The following is a 27,931-nucleotide window of genomic DNA, read 5'->3' on the forward strand; positions in this document are numbered from 1 at the left end:
GCTGAAAAATTAAAACAGTCTGCTATAGCCTATCTATCATATTTGGGCAGTAATAATGAATTGTTTTTTATATATACATGTTCTTACATTTTTATAGACGTCTTCTTATGTACATTTAATTGAGTTTTTTTTAAACAAATTTTTCCTTGTCTGTTTAAAATTTTCATATTTCTGTTATATGTTTTGTATTATTATGCGTGTTTTTTATGAAGAAAATTCGAAATAAAGACGTTAAAAACTGAAACTGTAATTTAGTATTGTTTTAAATGTGGCAAGAAGTGCTCACTTTTCTGAGAGGGGCTGATAAATTTGCATTACAGCTCTCACCATGGCGTTCCTCACACAGACCAATATGGGATTCACTGGATGCCATTTCTTTCCATTTTGAACCCCCATGAATACAGCAGACTAGAATAGATGCCCAGGCATTTATCCTGATTACACACCATCCCACTCTAAACCGTCTATGTATATATTTGGCAGATAATTGAAGATACTGGATCCATGGAATTATTGATGTAATGATTGCTCAGTCTTTTCCCTTCCTCTCTTTGCTGTATCCCATACATACCAGTGCAGTGCACTGCACCCTCTCTGTATATTTATTTCTTTTACCACTGCACTTATGTTTGCTTATTGTTAGACCTGGCATCATTGGTGTGCGTCTCCCTTCCATTTTTTTACTGATTGCCTCCTCTGTTTTGATATGTTTTGCTGGTTATATGCTTTGGGCACTGTGCCACTGCTATTCAGTGCCGCAGTGCAAGTGCTCCCTATGTTAAATTGATGTATTGATTAGTGATTCCATGATTGGGTTATTTGATTTACTTGTCAGACCCTAGTACAGTGCACCATGTGTGCCCAGGGTTTGTAAATCAAATGCTGCTGGTGGGCCTGCAGCACTGGTTGTGCCACCCACAGAAGCAGCTTGTAAAGTATGTCTAAGGCCTGCCATTGCAAGGCCTGTGTGCAGTCTTTGACTGCCATGTTGACTTGGCAAGTGCACCCACTTGCCAGTCCCTAAACCTTCCCCTTGCTTCATATCAGACACCTCCATGGTAGGACCAAGGGCAGGGTGCATTGTGTAAGGAAGGACATGCCCTGGTGTGTGTAGCATGTCCTAATAGTGAATTACAGCCATTTTCATGTTTCACTATTGCAAGGCTACCTGTTCTCCATAGGCCAGAATCGGCAGTTAGATTATTACATTCTTATAATCCTAACTGCCTCAGGGAACATGGTAGAAATTCGACAAAACACATCTTTAGTATTATTGAGGGAGACTTGGAGGGGCCTTAAAGGCTATGGAGGAAGTGACCCTGAAAGGATCTCCCCCTTATCTTCTATTAGAGGCACACAATAGGCTCTTTGTTAAACTGAAAACATACTTAGCTTAGGAAAAGTAGAATTCCAGCTAAAAAAACAGAAAGTTGGTATGATGGCTCCTGTCGCCAAGCTAGAAGGCAGTTGGGTCTAGCCCTTAAATCTAAAGATATGGGTACAATAAGATTAGCTCGTGCGAATTATAGGCTCAAGCAACTGACTGCTAAAAGGGATTGGGAAGAGGGCCTGTGGCAGGATTTGAAAGAGGCGTGCTCTGCAAAGAACCCCAAACTTTTCTGGGAAATCTTTAAATGGGATAGGGGAGGACATCGAGAGAGCCCTCATAACAATGTCGACCGTAATTCTTGGGTTCACTATTTTAAGCCCCAATATGCTGCTAGCGTTATTGATATTAGCGAAGGAGCCTTTGTCCATACTGTGTATAAGGAACCTATCTTCTCTTTGAGTGATGTGGATAGGGCATTGGACCAACTCACTGAGGGTCGTGCTACCGGCATGGATTGTGTCCCCGCAGATCTATTTCTGAACAACAGAGGGCGTTGGCGATTATATATTTTGTATGTGGCAAACGCCATAGCCCAAGGGATGGAAGTGCCTATCTCGGAAAGGGGCAGAAATAGTGCCGGTATATAAAAAGGGTGATAAGTCACTTGCAGCCAATTATAGACCAATAAGTCTAATTGACTGCTTACAAAAAATCATGGGACGGCTGGTTTTGGGCAGAATTCAGGCCTGTATTGATAATGACAATATTTTGAGTCACCTCCAGGCTGGTTTCCACCCAAAAACAAGTACCATAGACCAGGTTGTCCGGTTTATTATGTTAAACTGGCGTACCGTGGTCCTGGAAAAGGGTACCTTGTATGCCGTTTTTGTTGACTTAAAAGCGGCTTTCGACCTGGTCCCTCGTAACACACTATGGAAAGTTCTAGTGGAGCTGGGGATGGCACCTGAACTGCTGAGCTTGGTTATCCGCCTGCATGAGAATACCTTCGCTCGGGTTCGGTGGGGTCACCAGGGGGAGGTTATGGAGCCCTTTCCGGTGGAGCGTGGAGTGAGGCAGGGTTGCGTTATGGCGCCAACCTTGTTTTCGCTCTTCGTGAATGGGGTTGCGGATTTCCTCTCCCTGGTCCCGACTGATGCCCCTGCGATGTCTGGTGAGCGGGTCCCGATCCTCATGTTCGCGGACGACACTCTCATCATTTCAAAGACTCCGAGTGGACTCCAGCAAGCACTGAAGCGGTTTGAAGTTTTTTGTCTGAATAGGGGCCTAGAAATAAATACAACAAAAGTATATGGTCCTGACCGGTCGTAAAACGTGTGGGACAAATAGACCTTTCAGAGGGATGATTAATATGAATGGTTCCCCGCTGGAGCGGGTAGATTCCTTCACCTACCTGGGGGTCACCCTTCAGAGAGACCTGGGGTGGTCTAGTCAATTGGACATCGCGGTGCTAAAACTCTGCCAGCAGGCAGGCTTCCTTTTGAAAAAATTTACCTCCTCAACAACAAAGCCCATTAGCCCCTTATTGGAAGTATACAGGATGAAGGTCTTAGGTTCGGCCCTATATGGAGCCGAGCTCTGGGGCTTTGAAGATCTAAGAAAGCTAATGCTAGCTGAAAATGAATTCCTTCGAAAAGTCACAAGCGTTCCCATAAGTACCCGGTTAATACCGCTAATGTGGGATCTTGGAAATAAGGCAGTCCAGGACCTTGACTTTCTGCGGCCAGTACTTTACTGGCGCCGCTTATGGACTACAGAGGAACTACAGCATTATGCCCAGGGTCTAAAGGAGATAATGGCTAAGGACACGTGCCATAAAATACATTGGCTGAAGGCCATTAGATCGATACTCTTCAAATTAGGAATGAGGGAACTATGGGAGGATCTGGAAAACGCTCAATTTCCCTCTAAAAAATCCCTAAAAGAAAAGTATTGGGAGATGGTGATCACAGAAGAGAGGTCACAGGGTCTCTCCTCACACTTAACTGGTCGTTTCATGGATATTAAAGCCCAACCAAAACTGGAACAATATTGGGATATTATTGGTAAACAACAGGATCACAAGCTCTATTTCCAGCTTAGAGTAGGATCACTCCCAGTAAGATCTTTTACAGTAAAATGGGCAGACAAAAGTGGTAACGACAGATGTCCTAAGTGTGGGGAGGAACAAGAGTCATTAAGTCACTTTTTATTCTTTTGTCCTTTGTATACTGCCCCCAGAATGATGTGGATCAAGCCTATATGTAAACTGCTTGGGATACATAGGCATGCTGAGGTTCTGAGAATTCTAACTACAAATCCGACGCCTAGAATTGCTGTTGCCGTGGCTAAATTCTTGAGATGGGTTTGGGTAATCCGCACAAAATATACAGCGGTAACTATGTGAAGATTAAGCTGTTTTTGCCTATGTATACTAGGGTTATTTCTCGTGAATTTATGTGCAATACTCCTCGGGATAAATGTATATTGATGAAATTGATTTTATGCCCTTTTTAAATTGTAATTCGGCAATAGTCCATTGTAGTTTAATACTCTTTTTAAATATTTATTGTATGGTTTTATTCTTTGACTTTTTTATTAACAATTGTGTATTATGTATACTTTTATGACCTAATTGTCAAATAAAGTTTATGAAACGATAAAACACATCGTTTAGTAACGTTGGTTTTAACATTCTGTGTTTGAAAATACCAAATTTATAAAGTAGGTACTTTCTTGCTTAACTGTCCTGGCCTGCCTTTGCTAAGTTGTGTATTCCTTGTCTGGAGTTTTGAGTGACAGGGCTGGGGGATTCCAGGAGACAGGCTGAGGCAGCCCAGTGGTGAATAGAGAGATCTGCATCTAGATGGGAGGGAGGACTTGCACCTGGGACTTGAATAGGGCTGGGCCTTTCCTCTACAATGCTGGCTCCACCTCCTGTGGTGTGTCTGATGTCTCTGCCTTGCACTGTGACAGGAGAGGAGGAATTTTGTCAACAAAGTGCTCCGGAGCTGTGCCTTCCCTCCCCTGTGCTGGCTCCACCTCCTGTGGGGCGGCTGATGTCTCTGCCCTGCACTGTGAAAGGAAGGAAGGAGTCAAGTAAAAAAAGTACTCAGGAACTGGTTTGGACTAGGCAGAGGCCTCTCTGCCTTCAGAGAACAAAGGATTTTGGGGTATAAATATTGGGACCCAGTCCCAAGAACTTTAGGTCACTGCTGGAAACAAGGAACCTTTTGCCAAGGAGAGGAACCAAGGAAGCTGCAGGAGTTGGACTGACTGCCCCTCTACCAGTGTGCTGTTTGCTGGGTTGACCTGCAGTGGTTTCTTTATTGCCAAGGGAAAGGAAAAGGAACTTTTTAAGGACTTTAATCATCTACAGAATATTCTCCAAGGGCATGAACTGTGCTTTCCTCCTGCTAAAGTCTCAGGGACAAAAGACTTCATCTCCAGCTCCCCTCTGAATTTCCTTGCTGGGAATTCTACCTACAGACATTTGCGTGTCGCTGGGAGCTGGAAGCGCGATGCATCGAGAGAAAGCGTGTCGCCGCCGCAGCTGAGATCATCGCATCGCCGGAGATGCGTGCCTTCACCGCATCTTCCTGGAAGCGTGTCTTCGTCAAAGCTTCCTGCTGTCGCATCACTGGAGAAGCGTGACGGCATCTCGAGAGTAACCATTGCATCATTGGAGAAAAGTGTGTCACAGGGCCTGTCGCATCTCCAAAGTACATAGTGGCGACAAGGCTGCCAGGGCGTCTACGCGTTATCATCGCATTGCCGCACCAAGGGCGCCATCTTCTTACATCGCAACTGGATCATCGCATCGCATCAAGGCGCCATCTTGCGCATTGCAACGGGCCCGCAGGCAGGGAATCTACGCATCAACCCCGCACCAGTAAAGATCACAACGCATCCCCTACTCTGCGCAAGCATTGAGGCACGACACATCATTTCCTCCGGATCATGGAACCGACGCATCTTCCCTCATGCTAGCCTTTTGTTCACTTTGCGTTACGCATCCAGGTACTTTGTTGAGAACTGTATCGCATTTATCTTCAACTTGAACTAAGCAACATTTATCATCTTTAATTCATCTTAAGTACAGTATTGTGGATTTTTGTCGTTTTTGGTCTTGTGTTAAGTCTATATAAAGAATACTTATTTTTATAAAACCGTTGTTGTGTCCATCTGTAGTGTTTTCACTGTATTACTGTGTATATTCACAAATGCTTAACACACTGCCTCTGAGATAAGCCTGTCTGCTCGTGCCAAGCTACCAAGGGGGTGAGGAGGGGTTATTTAGGAGTGTAATCCCCTTATCCTGACTTCGAAGTAAGGGTCCCTATTTGGACAAAGGTGAATACCATTGCCAACTAGAGACCCCCAGATCTAACACTTATACTTTCTGTAAATTCAATAAAATACTTTGAAATCAAAAAAGGTTAGTTTAAGTATAGCATTTTGTACTGCAAGGATACCTTTTCAGTTCTAAACCTATGATAGACTCACGCAGATACCTTTGCACTAATATGCAAATGTGTGTGCGTGGCGTTCGGCAGCCTGATTGTGTACCAGTGCTAGGGAGAGAGCAGGATAGTGCCATATCTCTATATATATGGCGCTTTCCTGCTCTCTCACTGTCACACAACGCAGCACAGCAACTTTGGGTGCTGCGCTGGATTGTGTGACAGATTTGTAACTCTTTTAATGGTTTAATTAGGATGACCTTGTTCATGTTGGTTTACGTTGGTACAACTGAAGAAGGAGTGCTGTGCAACTTGCTTTTCATCACCTATAATTTTACTATCGGATAATGCTAAGCACCCCCTCACTTGATTGACTGCTTCTGTAGTGAAAAAGAAGTAATGTGCATTGTTTCTTATTTCAATATATTTTTCACAATAACCCCTGTGTGTAATTCACATGATATTGTATCTGCGTCCTATTTCAGGGTGGATGCTAAGAGTGTGGGACTGATTGTTTAAAAAAGCCCAGTTGATTCTGATTATCTCCTAGAATTGCTATTGGTGGGTTCTCACTGCCTTTGTCCCACATATCGAAGTATTCTTCTATTATGATTTCTAGAGTCAATGATTACAAGTACCAAGCCAATTCAAAGCACTTTCTCTAAGTGTGGAACCCAAGAAGATGCTATGAAGGTAATGTAGTTTTATTGCACCCAATGTTTAAAAGAACTGGAGAGATTTACACCTATATTTATTTATGCCTTTTCATATAACATGGACATTACCCAAATGTGCTAGAGTGCTTTACAATGTACATGGATAAACTACATAAGGTACAAAATAACATCAGAGTATGAGTCTATCATTACACGGGACATAGAATTACATTATCCGGAGATGTGTGTACATTAAAAAGCCATGAACATTGCAATATAGTGTATGTTTCAGCAGTGTTAAAATTTCCATTACAGGTTGTTGACTGGTGCCATGTTAGGATAGAGTCAAACGAAAAGGGATTAGGGAAGTAAATCTCAGGTTAATGATCATTGCTGAACCTACACAATACATGTCAAATGTGGGGAGGAGTGGTTAGTTGAAATGTCTTTGAAGGAGAGGAAATTTTCAGCTCCGATTCAAAGTGGTGGTGCGTAGGTTCTGAGTTAAGGACTTCCATATTCTGGCAGCGTTTCCTGTGGAGGAATGTGCCATGAGTCATTCCTTTTAAAGATCGGGGTTCTAGCAGCAACTAGCATGGTGATTGTGGGCCTCATTTACAATTTTTTGGTGTAGGGCAGCACCACAAGCCTTTCTGCTGCGCTGCTCTGTGTCAAAAGTAAAGGTCATGTGTCGTATCTATGAAATACAGTGCATTCCTGTCCTTTCTCCCTGTGCTGGCGCTCAAAGGGCTGTCTTGTGTCAAAGCAGGCACCCTTGCATCATGGTGCAAGGGTGCCTGCATTGTAGGGATAATTGTTTTTGTGCAGAAAGGGCCACATTCCTGCACAAAACAATCAATGGAGGTGATTTCCTCTTTCTATGTGTACTGCTGAATGCAACATAGTGAATCGATATTCTTGCCATCGATATTACATACAACCATATTTTTGACTCGTCTTTAAAAACACAATATTATTATACAACAATATTTTAAACTCGATATTATTTATTTATTTAATTCAAGTGATCATATAAGCATGATAAGACCACACAAATGGTAGAGATACACTACACAAATGCTATTGGCATAACATAACAAATGATTGACACAACATAACATAACATAACATAACATAATATAAACAAATTTAACATAAAAGCATAGCATAATAAAAAACAACACAACACAACACAACATAAAAAGTTACTGTTGCACCGACTACTACCTCTAGTAGTAATAGTAGCACCAGAGGTGTTTTTAATACATTGGCAAAGAGGGCTCTGGCCTAGGGGCCCAGCCTTTTAAGGGGCCCCCTGGTAGAGCCAGTTCTGTTCTGCGGGGAGTCTTGCCTGATGACCTTGAATAATTCTTAAAGAGATTGTTTCAAATACCATTTGCCATTAATTTATTTTTTATTGTGACAGACATTTTGCAGAGAAATGTTGTATTGATGTTTCATGCAACATCCCTAAAAACGTTTCTTTTAGATCAAAATAGGAGCTGACATAAGAAATCGGAGGTTGTCACAAAGATTATTTACAGTAATATTAGTAAGTTGGTGATATGTTACAATATCGAAAACACGTCACTATCCCTGAATATTAGATGTAAACAGTGTTAGAATGTGTACCAGTGTGCCTGTGCACTGTCAGTGACCTGGCCAAAGAGGGCATGAAAGCGCTGAAATTGGATCATAAATCCAAAGCTGTTCCGAACAGGGGCCCCCAAAATACGTATGTCCCAGGGCCTCCAAAATACTTAAAATGTCCCTGAGAAGCACCACCATTTCCGTGATTTCCTCATACTTAAAACAACGCACCCAGACAGTAGCTTATCTGTGGCATAGACTTAACATGTTAGAAGGAAGTAGGCGAGTGTGATGTAGAAGAATTGTTAAAGGCCTCTCAGTGGGTAAGACTTGAATTAGTCCCTACTCCTCTGTACAAAGTCCCAGGAATTAATAGAACTGTGTTTTTTGCACACCACCTCCAAATCCAATTTTTTCAATATTCTTTATAATTTCTTTACTTAATTGTCTTTTTAAAGAACATTTACGGTACAAAATCACAAAACAACCACATTAATGACTGGATGAATCATTTCTCATTCCTTCTTACCCATTCTTATAACAGTTGGATGCTACATAGTTTTAAGCAATTAAAACATGAGGTAGTCCGATACACACAAGAGGAGGACAGTCAACCCTCCACTACACTCAAACAGTGTCTAACAAATTTCTTTATTGGTATTAAAGTTCCGTTGGACTCCCCGGTTCCTTGGGGTTGACGCGTTTCGGCCAGGGCATTCAGGCCTCATCAGGACTTCGGTGCAAGGAAGAAAACCCACCTTCAGGCAGGGAAAACTATTCTTCAAGTGGAGCCTCAACAGGGGATAACAGCTGGCTGTAAAATCAGCCACCAATGGAAACTCCCCGGTTGCTTCAAGATGCGGGCAGTCCAACACTACTTCCCAAGTGTGGGCGGCTCTCTGTGTACAAGACTATAGGCGTGCTAAGTAAATATCTGAGTTTCTTCCTGGTGTTCCAGCGTGTATGTCTCGCTGAGCATGGCACCTGCGTTTCCATAGAAGAATTAAGCATTCTACTCGGACACCTGTGGCTGAGGCAAAATGAGCGTGCGGCGTTCGCACAGCTCCCTGACCGTGGCACCCTCCAATATTTACTCAACAGTCTTGTACACAGACAACTGCCCACAAATTAGGGACATTGCAGTTACAACTCTTAGGCAAAAGGACCCTTCCCAGCAGACTTGAAAGACACCTCATGGAAGATGGACGGTTCAAGAGGCACCCCACACGTGGATATCCAGGAGACCAGGTTACCTGCCCCAGGGAAGCCGGGTGCATAGGTACAAAGTTATGTTGGGAACCGCCATAGACTCCAATGTAGGATTTCAAGCAAGAGCAGCTGGCGAAGAATCCTTTTTCCTGAGAATTGTAACTGTGGCATCCCCATTCACTTACATTGAGCACATGGTCTTGGAACCACTTAGCACACAGTCTCTGTAGGGATCCTAGGTCCTTACCTCGGGTGGTTCCTTGGTTCCCCAACACTTTTAAGTTTCCTGAGTCCATTCACGACTTCGGTCGTTAGTTGCTTTCCACTATTTATGTATATGGGTAGGTCTCCCCCTGGAGCCCACTGTATTTTTGTACTACTTACCTGTTGTAATATCGAAGTGTTATGTGTATTGCAATTATATCTGCGGGTTAGAGATATTGCATTGGGTTAGTGAGTGTCTGTAATAAATAACTATTTTTATAACAACACTGTGTGGTTCTTTTTCACTTAATCTGAACTATAAGATTAGATACAGGTAAAACGAGCTGCTTTACACTCCTCCTAGACTAAGCCTGAAGGCTGCTCTCCACAGCTACCACTTAGAGAGCTTTCTAAGGTTGCCCAAACCCCTAAAAACAACATACAGGTTGTCTGGATTGGTGCAGGGTAGTACACTTGAATAAGTTGGCACCATATACCAAGCCAGCCTCCTACATTGGTGACAGTGGTGGCAGTGGAGTGACTCCTTTACTCCAAGGGAGATTCCATTGGGTGTCTTTGGATGTTCAGAGGCCCTGGATGGTATCTGTATTCAACATGGACACTGACGGTGCAGAGGACTTGCAGGATGAGGTGGTCAGGAGCAGACAGAGTCTTCCCGGTTGCAGTCTCCCGTTCCCAAAGCGAATCCAGATGTGGTCAGTCCGACGTGGTCTGTATGACTCGGTCAGAATGTCCAGATGATTGAAGAAGACGCAGAGGTTGATCTGAATTGAATCCCACGACAAATCTAAGGACCCACCCTCAGGTAAGCCCTTAAGTACCCTAAGGTAAATGTTGGGATGATTCAAGGGCCCCTCCCAGAGGAGGGCTGGACAGAGGGGAGGCTACTCCCATGTCCTTCATCCAGGTTCGTGCCAGAGTGGGAGCCAATGGTTCACTGAACTGGTTTGAGCTGAAGTATGCAAGGAGGGCACCCTGTTTGGGAGGTGGTCACACCTCCCTGTGACAGGATACCTAATGTTCTGCCTTCCCCTGCTTGAGCTTGGCTCAGCGGTAGGATGGCAGAATCATGTCTCAGGTCGGCAGCAGCCCTAGCTTGCTGGAAAACCGGTACCGGGAGTACTGAGGGCCTCCCGCCAGAGATTTACAGTGCATGGAATTACACCTCCCACACTGTTTACAATGTGGGGGTATGCTATTACAGTGTTGGGGTATGATTCAACATGTTTGATACCAAACATGACAGGGTTTGTTAAAGCCAGTTTAGAGAAGTTCAACGCCTAATGACGTATGGCCACTCTATATATCGTAATGGCTGATGCACTGACAACCTGGGAGAATGGACTTCAGCGGTTTCAGAGGTGTACGACTCATGCAGGGACACCCTCACACTTAGAACCGTTCACCCTGCCTTTAGTATTGAAAAGGCCTACTAGAGGGGTGATTTAGATGTTTTAAGTGCATTGATATTAGATATGAGGCAACCTATACCTTTTGTGGAAGGTGCAAGCACCAACTCACACAGGCTGCAATGGCAGGTCTGTAGTCAGAGTTTGGAGGGTCCCTTATGGGTGGTATAATACATGCTGCAGCCCATGGGGGACCCCTGGTGTACCTAAGCCCTAGGTACGTTAGTACCATATACTAGGGACTTACTAGGGTATACCAGCTGCCAATCAGGAATGTACTAAGGAACTCACCATAGCCAATTTAGGGAGGTAGCACAGCGACTGGGGTCCTGATTAGCAGGATCTCAGTCAGTCAAGTCAGAAAAACAGTATGACACTAGCAAAAAGTGTGAGTAACCATGAAAGCAGATCCTTCCTTCCTACAGAAGTGGAGGAGTAAGCATCGGTGACAAGAACAGCAGGGGAGAGAGGTGAACGGAGGTGAGAACAGCAGAGGTGGGAGCATAAGAAAGAGCAGAGCAGACAAGAGGACACTAAAGATGAGACAGGCAGGTGGATAGAGTGGAGCAGAGGAGAGGTCAGTAAAGAAGAGAGCAACACTCGAGAGCTGAGCGGAGAAGGGGATAGTGCAGGAGAGATTGGAGTCGAGGAGACTATAACGAGGTGATAGCAGCAGAGCGATGAGTAGCAAAGGAGGGAACAAGGAGCCGGACTTATATCTTCTCTGTCCCAGACCCAGTGACTGCCACCAGGCTTATCTCCAACAACCATGGACATGAAGAAGGGCTGTATCATGAGGCAAGTATTGAGGGTCTGGTGGGAAAAAAAGTCTCACTACAACCAGAGAAAGAGGAATAGACTATCCTCAACATCACTATTTTATAAGTGGCCGGTCACAGTGAGATAATAGTTAGGATTGACAATGCCAATTTCATAGATTGCAAAGTGTTGTCAAATCAGCCTCAGGTTGCCTGTGTGCACACACAGCCCAGCAGGTTATTTTGAAATAATCCTGATTTAGGCCAGGTTTTGTAACTACAGTCACAGTTACTAAAATGCAGGTGAGGTTTACATTAGTATTGAAGAGTAGAGAGAAAAATCAAACGTGACTTGTATTTCCCAGCAATCCTGTAAATCTGGTGATAAAGCACAATCGAGAGGTTTTAAGGTAGATAGAGTGAAATCCTGCAAGGGAACATCACATTGTTCCTAAAATAACAAGGAGAACCCTATATTTAATTGTTAGGGAATTGTGTTCCTTTTGATCAGCTATAGCAGGGTGAAGCTGTGAGGGCTATCTAGAATAGTTTGGAGCTTGCAAAAAGCATAGCACCCAAGGTGGTGACATTTTCGACCACTACTGTTCTGAATGCTTAGAAAATGTAACATAAACCAAGATGGCACAGGGCCTGTACCTAAACCACTGTACAACCTTCTCAGAAACCTGTTGACCCCAACCCTTTTCAGGATTAAGCTAAAAAGAGTATACATTAAACAGTATGAGAACCTAGTGGGATTTACTGCCATTACTCCAATGTACCAAATGGTACTAAAATCTAATCTTCCATAATGTGCTGCTAGAGCAGATGGACAGATTTCAGGTTCGGACTGGTGGAGTAATGATGTTTATTTGTTGAGTTGATCTTGATTATTTAACAGCTCCGCTGTGTCATCTTTCTGATTACAAACATTACAAACAGTGAACAATTGTATGAACAGATCCCGAATTCCAGATCTTTCAATCTTAAAAATACAGTCCCATACTGATGATTGCTAGTTGCCATTTTGCTTTAAACAGAATATGAGACTCAGTGCTAATTGTTCAGGATCAGTTAAGTGATAGAATGATCTGTAGAATGTCTGGTAAGAACTACAATCATTTTTTAATCTTCAGATACACATTTAGAAACCATAAATGAAATATACCTGACAGTTTTGTAGTTGAGGTCCACGATCTAGAATTAATCCACAAAAAAATAAATCCACAGGGAACAATCACAATTATCAGAAAATTTTAAAAACCTGAAAAAGTATGTTTAAAAACTGCTCCATGAAAAACATAAATAAAAGGAAAAACAATAATGTCGATTAAAATGTAACCCATTTTATTTCTTTAAAAAAGCAAATAACATCCATAAATAGGGAGAGTCCTCAAGTCCGACAAACAACCTGTAAAAAATATACATATCATAAAAAAGCAGAACATTGCATGAAACCATACATCACATACTAAGGCCTACCCTGCTACAAAAACACACTGAAAAAGTAGTGGAAGGAAGGCTTGCAATTTGTTTAACTACTGGCAGTCACTCAGTAGCATTCCAACCCATGGTTCTTTTGCCCACTATGATACCTGCGTTTAGACCTAGCCACATGCAAATCAGTTCCTTAGGAACAGCCCAGCCCGACCTGCCAGTTCAGATCCTCCTTGAAACAGAATGCTAGCAACCCAAGACCAGTTTTGCCCTGGCAACAATATTCCTATCTCTATATTTTAGTCAAACACCAATGGAATATTATCAATTAGGACCCCAGTCTCTTTCTTCTTCAGGTTTGGTTAACGCTAACCTTTACTCTAAGGCCAGTTAAATGTATATTATTAAGCCGTTACTTGATTTTCCAATCGTTTGATGGAATACGGCAGATTTTCATTCTTTTTCATTATTAGGAGGAGATCGCTAGTTTGGTTGTGGAAGCTATTCCCTTCTGTTCCAGAAATCTTGGACTTAACCTTTTGGCTTTCTCTGTTGCTCCACACATCCTCATAATGCTGGTGTCTTGATGTCAAGCTAATTTTATACATCCATAAACTGCAAGATCATCTCACCCATGGCATTCTGTCTCTGAATTATTGCCTACCTTCTGCCTTTGGATTTACTGTTTCTTCTAACAAGGGGTCCTATTTACAAGTGGCTATAGCCACTAGAACAACGTTCTGTTGGCGATATCCCATTCTCCTTATTTACAATGTAGGGTTAAGCCACTTAATGTGGCTCAACACCTCCTTGTAAATAAGGCCCCTTTTCTTGCTTCACTTAGCATGAAAGGGGTATGTAATGGTTGTTGCAGTTGGCGTTCTGCCGCAACCCCCATTGCTTTTTAACGTTGTCCCATATTTTCAAAGAAACTAAGCCCTGGTGATACCTGGGGTCCATTAGGATGTAGGGCGGATCGCCACTGCCCACGGTGCCTGCCACTTTGTGCATGCAAATACACAACATGCATTTTTACCATTGCGGCGGGTGCTGCAGAATGCACCGCCCGCCGCAATGTTAAACATGTGTGATGCGCCTGCCAGTGTGGCGGGCGCATCCTAATATCACCCACGGGACTGCTGCACATATGGCGGGCAGTCCTGTTTTCCATCAGGATGGCGGGCTGAAGAAAGTCCACCCGCCATCTTAATGATGCCCCTGGTCTTAGACTGGTGATACGAGGAGAAATCATTAATTTCTCCTCCTTATTTGCTCTTTCCATGTGTGCTGCATTCTGGAAAGAGCAAATCACCTTTCAAGATTGTTTATGTGCAGGAAGGTGTCCCTTCCTGAACATAAACCTATCCCTACTGCAGCACAGGCACCCTTGCAACATGGCGCAAGGGTGCCTGCATTGGTGCTAGGCAACTTTATAAGTGCCAAAGCAAGGGAAAACACATGGGTGCGCTGTATTATTTTTAATACGGGGCATCCCTGCATTTTAAAAATTTCAGAGTGCAGCATTCCCAATTTTGGCGGAACACAACGCTCCAATATCTTGTTGTAAATATCCCCCATTGTGTCTTGTTTTGATTCCACATTGCTCTGTTTCTTGTTTACCTCCCCCATTACTAATCAACTGATCTTTTTGGGCTTGTATGAACAAAGTTTTTGTGTTGATATTCTTTCCTGCAGGGTGGTAGGTGATTAATTAACTTTTGTTTTTATGTTTGTCTTCTTGACATGATATCACTAAAAGAGAATATGCAGCTCAGATGGTCATTAGATCATAAGAATAACACCACACACTCACTCATTGTTTTGGACACATGCACACTCGTTATTGTTCTCAAGGACAGGACACTTTGGAGGCAAGGGTAACTCCTCCCTTTAGCCACAGTACCATCCTGCATATAGTATGCATGTGAAAGGTGTCACATGTCTCCAAGTTAGGAGGCAAAAAGCCACAAAGGGCAGACAAAATCTCAATGGCTAGATTGGTTGAAAATCCTGAATGATACAAGCTTGAAAAGTAAGGCACCAAAACTACCATGAGACAAGACCATGAAAGTGCCCATCGTAAAGTTCTCCAGGAGATAAATACAACTTGGAAAGATGCTGAAGAAAAAGGAAGTACATAACAGGGGCAAAAATGAAATCTAAGATGGCAAACGATGCAATCAATAAAAGGTCCACAGCAGGTAAGCAGAGCCATGACTGACCAAGGTTTCCATATAAATAGTTTAAGCGAGACATTACATCAAAGTAAAAGGGGTTACGATAATTGTAAGAAATTGCTGTATTAGTTAAGGGGGGTAGCTATAAGATGCACCACTAAAGTTACTAAACAAAACCTCAGCTCAACCTTCTAGTAGCTATAGCACAGAGTAGGCAGCCTTAATTTAGAGGCAATGTGTAAAGTATTCATGCAGTACCAAAACAGTAATAAAGTAGAAAAAAACAGTTTAGAAAGTTAGTATACTTTTTTATAAATAGAATGAGACAAAAGCTGCAAAAATCCAATAAGGGGAACTGGAGATAATAATTTTTAAAGTAAAAATGCAAAAATAGTGGCAAAAGTGCTAGACGTCAACCGCAGGCAACTGCTTGCGGTAGATCGAGGCTTAGGTACGATTTGAGGCTGACTGCGATTGAGCTCGGGTCAATGCAAAAACCACGATCGACCAGGTCAGAAGTTTTACCTTCAGAACTAGGGGCCAATTTATATCCTGGTGGATGGCCAGTTGTTCTGTCAGGGCATCTGAATGAAATACTCCATTGCCCGGATGGAGAAACCACCCGCCAGATATATAAATGACTGTGAAGCCGGTGGTCATTTATAAAGCATTGCCAGCGTCCGCCGTCACAGTGGTTCTTGTCAATGCATTTCGCTATTTGATGCAGGGCTCCGTCAACATGAGGGAGCCCTGCACCATGCAGTTTTCTTTTTTGATTATTTTTTTTTAAAACATATTTTATTATCAGATTGCACAAAAGTCTCAGGGCTCTGAACCCCAGAGGTCACTGCAGTATCAATTTATATATTTGCAAAACAGCAACTGACTTTCTTTTACATCAAACAAGGCAACCAAAATACGTGACCTAGAATATCCATTAGGATTTTAAGCGCCAACTCCCCCCCCCCCCCCCCCCCATGAGTTGCGCAAAGTCCACTGAGACCAGTCCATAGGCATAAACTATCAGGCTAGAAAAAACACTAAAGGAAAAAGAAGAATGGCAAAAGAAAAGACTCAGTCTTGGTACACACACACCCCAGGCTACCCCTCAGCCCCCCCGTGCCAGATCCGACAGACCCACTCCTGCCCTCATTCCACTGGAAGATCGTCCACAACATTCGGAGGCTCCAGCCACAAACCCCTATAGTCCGCCCACTGCTTCCATATTTTATAATGCTTGCCCGGACATCCCCGGGCAACAAAGATTGGCTGTTCCAGTCCCATGGAGAAATCAAGGCCATTTTTCCAGGTGTCCACCAAGGGGGCCCGTGCATCCTTCCACATCCTGGCTATATCACATTTCGCCAATGTGAGGCCCAGCTGCATGAGGTGCCGTTTATAAACATTACCCCCAATCCCTTCCATCACATGCAGTAGGGCGAATTGTGGCATGTATGAAGTGTCCAACCCAGAACCTCCGATAAACAGGAGAATATCCCCCTCCAGAATCATCGATCAAGTGATGGGCAAGAATTTGCCCTCCTCCCCGCCACACCGGAGGCACACCGGGGAGGCAATCAAACCTGCCCGCCATAGTTGTGCCCGAGTAAAGTAGACCCGATGGAGGTATTTAAATTGTATGAGGCGAAGCCGCATTGCTAAGGCTGCTCCTCTGGGGGGGTTGCTAGGGCCTCACTCCAGTCCTCCACCTCGAGCGTACCTACATCCTCCTCCCATACCCCCTGAAGCTTCTCAAGCGTAGGTGCACAGTTTGTGGCCAGGGACTGATATATCCGTGAGATCTTCTTGGTCTCCAAATCCCCCATAAAAACCTTTGCCTCCAACGGACTAAATTCGGGTAGTGAGTCAAGGCCCTCTAGTCTAGGGGAAAGCGCATGGCAGAACTGAAGGTACCAATAAAACTGGGACCCGGGCATGCAAAATTCCACCTGTAGACCCAGGAAGGACTTAAGGGACCCATCCTACCTACATCCCCCAGGGTGGAGATGCCGATGGCATCCCGCCCCCTAAAACCTTGCAAGGCCACCAGCTCCGGCAGGCGCCTGTTGTGCCACAGGGGAGTCTCTCCAGATAGGGTATTCCACCACCCTATTCGCTTCAACGACTGGCGCCAAATTTGAAAGACAACCTTTGTCACCGGTGGTAGTGTAGCATGCAGATTCGCTGCATAGAGAATCGTGTGAAGGGTGTGAGACCCCATAAGGTGTCGCTCCAGCGCATAGGCCGGGTCCCCCCTGTCCCCAGACCACAACTCGTTTAAATCTAATAGATTCGAGGCCTGGTAATATGAAAGAGTATCCGATGTCGCCAGACCACCACAGTAGGTGGAGAGAAAGCAAGTGCCCAACGCTACCCACACCGCCCTCCCCCCAAAGGAATTGCGCTGACACGGAATTCACCAGCCGGAACCATTTGGGCCTGATCGGGTATGGGAGATTCTGCAGCTGGTACAGCAAGCGAGGGAGTGCAACCATCTTAATGATCTCTGACCAGCCATATATTGCTAAGGGCATACGTGACCAGATCTTTACATCCGCGCGAACGCGCTCCCAAACCGGTGCCAAGTTCCGCTCCCAAGATATGGCTGGCACATCCGAAAGGAATACACCCAGGTATCTGAGAACTCCCAGGCCCGCCCGCAGTGCCGACGCCCACATGCCCGTGTTCCCCGAGCTCCTAAGACCCACAACGTGGACTTACATGGATTCATGTACAGCCCAGTCATTTCCCAAATATTTGCATGATCTCCAGGATTCGTGGCCCCGATCTATCCAAAGTGGTTAGGAAAAAAAGAACATCATCCGCATATAGTGCGATCCTATCGGATAGACCCGGTGCCCACTCAAACCCCCTTAGCTGTGCATCAATGCGCACCCAGGGCTAGAGCGAATAAATATGGTGAATAAATATGGCGACAGGGGGCACCCCTGTCTGGTGCCTTGTCTGATGGGGAAGCTGGACGAGACTGCTCCCACCACTCAAACCCCCTTAGCTGTGCATCAATGCGCACCCAGGGCTAGGGTGAATAAATATGGCGAATAAATATGGCAACAGGGGGCACCCCTGTCTGGTGCCTTGTCTGATGGGGAAGCTGGACGAGACTGCTCCCACCACACGTCGACGTAGTAGGGAAAACAGGTAAACCCAATTCAGGGGGTCAAATGCCCTGTCCTTGTCCGCCAGCAGGAGTGCAGCCACCTCCCCGTCCGCCGAACCGCCGCCAGTGCCACGTGTCCCCGCCTGATGTTGTGTCACGTCACCCTCTGGGGCATGAACCCGGCCTGGTCTGGGTATACCTAGGCTGAAATGTGTGGCAGGAGGTGGTTAGCCAGCACTGTGGCCAAGACTTTGGCCTCCACATTAAGAAGAGAGATGGAACGGTAAGAGGAGTGCTGCTCCTGGGGCCGACCAGGCTTGTGGAACACCACCAACTCCACATGCCTCCAGTCCAGGGGGAGCCGGCCGACTTCCCTGGCCTCCTCCAACGCCGCCCGGTAATAAGAGGATAACTGTATGTTATACTGGCGAAAGAACTCGCTCGGGGAACCCGTTGGGTCCTGGTGCCTTCCCCGAGTTAAGCTCTCCCAGAGCCTTACTCAGCTCCTCGTCCAATAGAGGGAGCACCAATTGTTGACGCGTCTCCTCGGACACCGCTTTGGGCGGGAGATCCGCAACAAATTTGTCGACCGTAGCCTCCGGCAGGCATTCCCGAGGGGCATAGAGGTCCACGTAGTAAATGGCAAAGCTCCCCGCTATGGCCTTAGGGTCTATCAATGGTACCCCACTGTCGTCCAGCACCCTCAGAAGGGCCTGGGGATGTAGAGCACCCTGGCAGAGCCGATGAAGCATCTTACTCGCCTTGTCGCCCCATTGACACTTTCTGCTAAGCGTTGCCAGCCATACTTGTCAGGCCTTGTCCATTAGATGCGAGGCGTAGGACTGTTGTGCCAGAAGTAGGTGTCGCACGGCCGGCCCCTCACCCTTCCCCCGGCACCGACGCACTAGCGCTACCACCTCCGCTCGAACCAGTTCCTTGCGGCGCTTATATATATATATATATATATATATATATATATATATATATATATATATTCACTGAAAAAACCATAGGTTTCACACCAGTTATAGTTAGCTGGAAATTTTACTGACATAAAACCATTGAAATTCCCACGTTATAGTTAGTTGGACTCACTATAACTTGTGCGCCTGCAATGCACTGCTGATGACGTCACATATTACATCACTCATGACATGGTGTGAAACCTATGTTTTTTTCAGTAAATTTAATAGGTTTTTTAAATGCTAATTCCTAACTATAACTGGTGTGAAACCTATGGTTTTTTCAGTGAATTTCAAAGGTTTTTGAAATGCTAATTCCTAACTATAACAGGTGTGAAACCTACGGGTTTTTCAGTGAATTTCAAAGGTTTTTTAATAGCAAATTTCTATAGCTATGAAATGTAATATTTTTTAAAATGAATCCTATATTGTATATTTATGTAATACTTTTTTTTTAATGTATATTCATATTTTTAGTTTTAAAATTTTTTTTTGCCCTGGAGGTAAGCGCAGTATTCCGGCGCGTCCCGGTGCGCGTACCGGGCGCGCCCCCGCAAAATGTATTTATTTTTTGTTTTTTTGGCATATATGTACCTCCTAAACTCCCCTCAGAAAACCTAGAGGGTCAGGGGGTGTCTACCGTGCCCCCTTTTACCCATTCCCAACGTTGTTTGGCCTCCATCTTGTGTCTCAATTGTACCGAAACACAAGATGGCGGACTCCCGTAGCGCTCCCGGTGCGCGTACCGGAGCGCGCACCGGTAAGCGCTCCCTAAAAAATGTGGGAAGTTAATTTACATAAAAACCACTGGAGACACTTGCACCAAATATAGAATAGGCCCTACTACATAGCAGTCCCTACCATTTTCCCACATTTGGTGGTATTCCATTGAGCCATTTAGGCTGTAGCCCTGTCTAAATATCCTGAGGTAAATTACATGACAAAAACACATATGAATGTGTTGGAATTTACAACCAATTAAAATGTTACTTACATTTTGTACTTTTATGTGCTGACATTTGATTGGTTTAGTACATGAATATATATGAAAAATGAGAGGGAAACACAGCCATTTTGACTAGTACTACCTGAGGTACATTTGAAAAGGATTTTCAGTGAAAACTTCAACTGCTTTCACAAAGGTAAGTTGTTAATTTGGAAGGGGAACTATGTTGTGCACTTTAAGTTAATTTGGGAAAACGTTTTCTGATAGTTATATACTGTCCCTCTGTAATAGTTATAGATTTAGATAGGCTTCTCTGTTATAGTTATGGATTGAGTTAGGCTTCTCTGGTATAATTATGAATTTACTTAGGCTTCATCACATGCACTTTTTAATAATTCTACTTCCTGCCTGAAACCATACACTGCCCAAAGATAACTTCACTGTTAAAAACTCAAAAGTACCTGTCTGAATTTAAACCCAACAGTTCCCTAACTCTACTGATATAGTTATTTTTTATGCAATTTACAGCAAGAAAATGGAAGGAAAACAAGCCAAAATTAATATTTCTTTCGAAGTTGTTGTTAAGAACAATCCTGAGGAAAATATGGATGACTTGGACTTTATGGATCAGTCTCTGGACCAACAATTACTTGACAGTGTTGAAACAATAGAATCATTGAATCAAAATGAGGACATTCCAGATGATCTAATGTTAGAAGTTCTTTTAAATTTTGAAAAATCAGAACAATAAATTTATATTTAATAATTAAAAATTGTTTGAGACATTATTCATTATTATATGTATTTCACGAAATAGTACCAAAATGATAATAATATAAAGTGAGACATATAATATACTGTGCAACTTTTTTGTGTTACATAATAAGTTTGCTCATAGTTACTTCCTTTCTCCCACTATATTATCTCCAATGTGCATTTGACATCTCTTTTTTATCTCCTGTCTCCTTTCTCTCACTGTCTGTCTCTAATGCACCATATCACCGCCAATTTTGTATAGATGCAGAAGAGAGTAAAATGTAATAATTGAAAACATCATAAGGGAGCAGGGTAGACTACCCATCATTCCCTAGGCCTTCTCAGGGAGGGCTTAAAGGATCTATTTCTTCTTTCCTGACAGACTATGGTATGGATTCCATATACCACAATAACATATGTAACAACATGCAAGATATCTACAAAGGATTATCTACAGAGGAGACGGTGTACAACACAACAACTCTATTCAGAGCTACCCAACCTCTAAACACTTTAAATTATTATTTTACTGTTTCACTGGGTTTTACCCATGGTACGCTCCCTGGTACGCTCCCCGATGCGCATACCGGGCGCTCCCCCCGCGAAAATCGAAAAAAAACATTTTTTTTTTGCCCTGCGGGACCCTTTCATGGCCCCCACATCAAACCTAGGGGTCAGGGGGGGGCTACCCTGCCCCCTTTTGCTAATTTCTCCTTTTGTTTTTGCCACCTCTTCTGTCTCGATCCTACCGAGACACAAGATGGCGGCCGCTCCGGACTGTTTGGAATGTTTACTGACACCCGAGAGCCAATCAGCTTACTGCGCGCGAACTCGCATAGCGTGCTGGTTCGCGCGCTTATAGATATATATATTTTTTTTAACCCAAATTACTCAAAATCCACTGGAGAACATATCTTGAGACATAGCAAAGGCACATTGGGCTACCAGTCCCTACAATTTTGCCGAGTTTGGTGGAAATCCATTCAGCCGTTCGGGCTAAAAGTGAGGTCGACCGCCCTATGAAAATTAACATGGGGAAAACACGTTTTGGGACCCCCCTTTTATCTCAGCCCCCGCTTGACGCATCCCCCCCAAACTTTCAGGGATGGAGCGGAGCGGAGCATCGCCCCCAGCTACGCGAATTTATTCGTGGGCTGGTGGGAGGAGCAGGTAGACTGGGCCCCAGAAAACGAGGAATGGTCAAATAAAATTGTATCTTGGTTTAGGTACATAGACGACCTGTTCCTAGTCTGGAATAGCTTGTCTGAAGAGGCAGAATCCTATGTACAAGTGTTAAATAACAACAGCTGCAATCTAGTCTTTACTGGAAAGATAAGTTCTTTATCAGCTAACTACCTGGATCTAAAAGTGGAGGTGTGTGGGGGTAAAGTTAAAACAGCACTCTACAGAAAACCCACTGCGAGTAACAGTACGCTACATGCGTCTAGCAGCCATCCCCACAGTTTAGTCAAAAGCATCCCCTATGAGGAATTCCTGAGACTTAGACACAACTGCTCGTTTGATTCTGATTTCAAAGAGGCTGTCGGTGAAAGTACCTACAGATTTTTAGCAAGAGGCTACAAGAAGAATCTCTTAGGCAATGCACTCCGACGTGTTAAACAACTACAGAGGGAGTCATTGTTTAAAAAGAAAAAAGAGAAAACCAATCTGGAAGAAGGGAGGTTTCGCCTCATAACTACATACTCTTGTGATTCATACAAACTGAGACTTCTGATGAAGAAACATTGGCATGTCCTTAAGACGGACAACATTATTGGCATGGACATCCCCCAGTCACCCCAGATTACCTTCAAAAAGGCAAGGTCTCTTCGTGACCAACTAGTACACAGTCACCTCAATCCAATAGTCATTTGCGATTAAGCACAAAAGTGATAGGAACCAGCTACAATACTTTTGCTTGGACCATGTCCCTGATAGTGTCAGGGGAGGGGACAAATTAATAAAGCTCAGGAGACTAGAGTCACGATACATAGTGGACCTACAGTCAAAGGACCCTGAAGGCCTGAACAGCGGGGAGGAGATGTCCATACATTTAGGTTAGATGAATTCACTGAGAGTTAGACAGCTAATGTATCTTACGTAATTCGATTGTTTGTACATGTGCTAATCCAGTAACTTGTATTTCTCTGTAACATACATCTTTTGGAACAAATTTGATAATCTGAAAACATATGCTTAAAGATAGCATATATGTAAGTTTTGTTGTTGAGTATGCCTGGAGTGTTCTGTTATCTCTGTCTTTGGGATGCGGGTCACTTTATAACAGATGTTTACTTTGAATCTGGACCAATTGTGGTATTAATCCTGTGCAATTATCAACGGTGGTTACAATGGAATTAATTTGTGGATGAAATCAGTTGTACCATAGTGGCCACAGCAACCCTTATTGGGTTGCAATAGCCGATCCACGGCTTGATATTTAGTGAGTAATGAGCATTGTTTAACTGCAATCAAAAACAATGAAGTGTGTCGTTATTGGAGAATGTTTATATCCAGTACAATGTTATTTACACTTGGCGCTATATAATACTTTAGCGTAATTGTCCCCACTATGTAGCTTCGACCATGTTGACCTTTCACAGGAGGGACTTTGCGACGCGATTACCGATCCACGGCGATATTTCATTCTATAGTCACAGACGATTAGGAAATATTTTGTTGTCTGAGAATTTGTGACTTTGTATACTACACTTACAAATGGCGCTTCCCGCATAGAGATGTGTGCGGTTGTCCCTCGTTTGTGTTTGCTTTTCTTGGCCAGATATCTGTTTAAAAAATGGCGCCGCGCTCAGTGGTAATGTTTGACACCTAGGAAGGGAGCTTTCCCGAAACGCGTCTGTCGAGATAATAAATACTCATCTGTGCTGAAATCCCGCGAGTGCTGCCTTTCTTTTCACTGAAATTGAGGAGTGGTTGAGCCTGTATACATTTCGCGGTACACCACTGCGTTGCAGCACCCGCTTTGAAGAGTGACTCGCTGTTGGTGTGGTTTGGAGCAGCTATATATATATATATATATATATATATATATATATATATATATATATGGTTTTTTCAGTGAATATATATATATATATATATATATATATATATATATATATATATATATATATATATATATATATATATATATATATATATATATATATATATATATATATATATATATATTCACTGAAAAAACCATAAGTTTCACAACAGTTATAGTTAGCTGGAAATTTTACTGACATAAAACCATTGAAATTCCACGTTATAGTTAGTTGGACTCACTATAACTTGCGCGTGTAATGCACTGCTGATGACGTCACATATTATATCACTCATGACATGGTCAGTGACATCACTCATGACATCACTGATGACACCATCCAGTGAATGTGTGTCTTTCTAAAAAATACATATGTTTTATATATGTATATGTAAAGGTCGATGGAAGAATAAATGTTTAAATAATTGTCTATTTGGATGTTTTTAAAAAAAAAATTGATTGGTTAACTGGCTTATTAAGTGTATCTTAGTGAATACATATATTAGCGAGTAACTTTTAAATATTATAATATATGTATCAGTGTTTCACTTTGTGTATAAGTGGCTGCATGGGTTGGTGACTGACTCACTGTTTGTATGTGTTTTGAAGACAGCATATGTGCAGGACTGTATGGGTGGATGAGTGTGTATATGTGTGTGTTAGTGAGTGAATGACTGTCTCAATAGTGTCTTTATCAGTAACAAGATATGTTTTAATCTAGTATATGTGAGTATTGATCTATATAAGTGAGTATATGAGAGAGTGAGAGATTGTAAGAGTTCCTGTTTAAATAAGTATGTGTTTCTATAAGTGATTGTTTAAGTGAGTAAGTATGTGTAAGTTTCCTTAGAAGTAAGGAGGGAGTGTGTGTATAGCTGTATATGCAAATTAATGGATGCTCAATAGTTTATTTGCATGTGTGATTATGTGTGTGAGTAACTTTTGGATGACTGTCGGTGTGTAACAGAATGTATAGGTGTTTCACTACATATAATGAGTGAATATATGTATGAGTGACTATGTAGAACTGTTGGTGAATGAGTGGATGTGTATATAGATGGTGGTATTACTGAATTGGTTGTTGTAACTGGTATGGGTATCTCCACTTTTTGAAAATGTTAGTTTCTATTTTTGAATATATGTTTCAAGGGTTACTTTACAGTGAAAGGAGGTCTGTCACTCTGTCACAAGGATGGTGTCATCAGTGATGTCATGAGTGATGTCACTGACCATGTCATGAGTGATGTAATATGTGACGTCATCAGTAGTGCATTACACGCGCAAGTTATAGTGAGTCCAACTAACTATAACGTGGAATTTCAATGGTTTTATGTCAGTAAAATTTGCAGCTAACTATAACTGTTGTGAAACCTATGGTTTTTTCAGTGAATTTAATAGGTTTTTTAAAATGCTAATTCCTAACTATAACTGGTGTGAAACCTATGGTTTTTTCAGTGAATTTCATAGGTTTTTTAAATGCTAATTCCTAACTATAACTGGTGTCAAACCTATGGTTTTTCAGTGAATTTCATAGGTTTTTTAAATGCTAATTCCTAACTATAAGTCTCACTTTATAAGTAAGACTGTTAGCGCTCTAGTTGTTCTTTAGAACACTCTGGGACATTCTGTCATTGGGCTATAGTTGGGCTACATCTGGCTGATATTTGGGCTACATTTGTTTTTTTTTTGTCTCTGGTGGCCATCTTTGGACTACATTGGGCTACATTTGGGCTACATTTGGGCTCTAACATATATATAGCCCAATATATATTTTTTCAAAGTTAATTTTCTTAAAAACCACTGGAGCATATATCTTGAGACATAGCAAAGGCACATCAGGCTACCAGTCCCTACAATTTTTCCAATTTTTTTTAATATATATTTAAAAAAAAATATATTTTTTGCCCTGGAGGGCTCCGGGTGCGCGCCCTGGTGAGCGCCCCGGAAAGCGTAGTATTTTGAAGCGCCCCGGTGTGCGAACCGGGAAGCGTCCCGTTAGCGCCAATGTCGCGATCGAAAACAACATCGTGGCGCGTCGCGTAAGCGTGACGTATCGCGTAGCCGCGCGATGTGTCTAATGACGCGCTGCGTAAACGCACCCGGAAGCGCTCCGCGGCGCAGCCCGGAGCGCGTAACGTAAGCGCGCCAGAGCGCGTAACGTAAGCGCATCGGGTCATGTGACTTGAAAATAACACTTTTCATTGGTTCTCATCATTTTTTTTCTCCAAATAATGAAAGCCCCCTCCTTTTTTCCCCATTCTTACTTTCTTCATTGAGAGAGCAAGAGCTATTTTTCAGCAAACAATGGCATCACTTGTTGCTGCAGCTGGTGCACCCCCACCACCACCCCCACCACCAAGAAAAGAAGGTCCACCACCACAGTTTCTTGGAGGACAAGAAGAAGAGGAGGAAGAAGAGGAGGAGGATGAACAACCAAGGTGCTTCCTGCCTGAAGAACCAAGACAAAGGCACGTTAAAGTGCACTTTATTTGGCAATTCTTTTCTTTTCCTGAAGACCAGAAAAAGGTGAACGCCCCCAAAGTCACCTGTCTTATTTGTGGCAAAGTTCTCTCCAGGGGCAATCCCAAAAAGAAATATTCTTTTGGTAATTTTACCATGATCCACCACATGGAGAGGTGGCATCCCAATAATTTAGCCCAGGCTGAAGTACAGGAACTTTGATACAACCCACCCCCTGAGGCCAGCACTTCCTCTACTGAACCCTCACTTTCTGGTCCTGAAGAACGCCAAATGGTGCCAAATATTCAGCACAAATTTGGCAACCTCAAATTTGTTTGCATTTTCTGTGGAAAAACATTATGTTATGGTGAACTTAGTGTCACCTTAATAAATAATGCTGTAGACAACCACCAATGCAGCAAGAAAAGGAAGCAGTAATTATTCTCTTTTTTTTTGCTCCTGTTGAGCCATTTCCAATTCCCTGTTTTTTGTTTGTTCCCTTAAAAAACCCCCAAAAATATAAAATTGTTCAAAAATACAAAAAAAAATGTTCAGAAAAATAATAAAAAAATATAAAACAACAAAAAGAATAAAAAAAAGTTATTTTCAGAACTTCCTCCCATTTATAAAATATTGCTAAAAATTTTAAACTCTGGCATTCTTTTTTCTCTTTTGTGCGCTTCCCGGTGCACTCCCCGGTGCGCGTACCAGGCGCTCCCTCCGCAACAAACGAAAAAAAATAAAAAAATATTTGCCCCGTGGGGCCCTTTTATAGCCCCCACATCAAACCTAGGGGGTCAGGGTGGGTCTACCCTGCCCCTTATGGTCATTTCCCCCTTTGTTTTGGCCACCTCTTGTGTCTCGATCCTACCGAGACACAAGATTGCGTCCGCTCCGGACTGTTTCGAATGTTTACAGACACCCGAGAGCCAATCAGCTTTCTGTGCGCAAGTCGCGTGGCGCGCCCGGAGCGCGTACCGGGGCACTGCAATAGATATATATATTTTTTTAACCTAAATTACTCAAAATCCACTGGAGCACATATCTTGAGACATAGCAAAGGTACATCGGACTACCAGTCCCTACAATTTTGCCAAGTTTGGTGGAAATCCATTCAGCCGTACGGGCTAAAAGTGAAACCGACCGCCCTATGGAAATTAACATGGGGAAAACACGTTTTGGGACCACCCTTTTATCTCGGCCCCCACTTGACGAATCCCCCCAAACTTTCAGGGAAGGAGCGGAGCGGGCCCTTTTCTTGGAGATATTCGCGAAGATTCGTCCACCGGCGCCAAAGTTATTCCCAATAATAGAATGTTGCGGATTTCCTATGGAAAGTAGATCCTAACTATAACTACCTACTGGCGACCGCCAGTAGGTAATATATAT

The sequence above is a fragment of the Lissotriton vulgaris genome, chromosome 2_1 (assembly GCF_964263255.1).
Source record: "Lissotriton vulgaris chromosome 2_1, aLisVul1.2, whole genome shotgun sequence".
NCBI classification, from domain to species: domain Eukaryota; kingdom Metazoa; phylum Chordata; class Amphibia; order Caudata; family Salamandridae; genus Lissotriton; species Lissotriton vulgaris.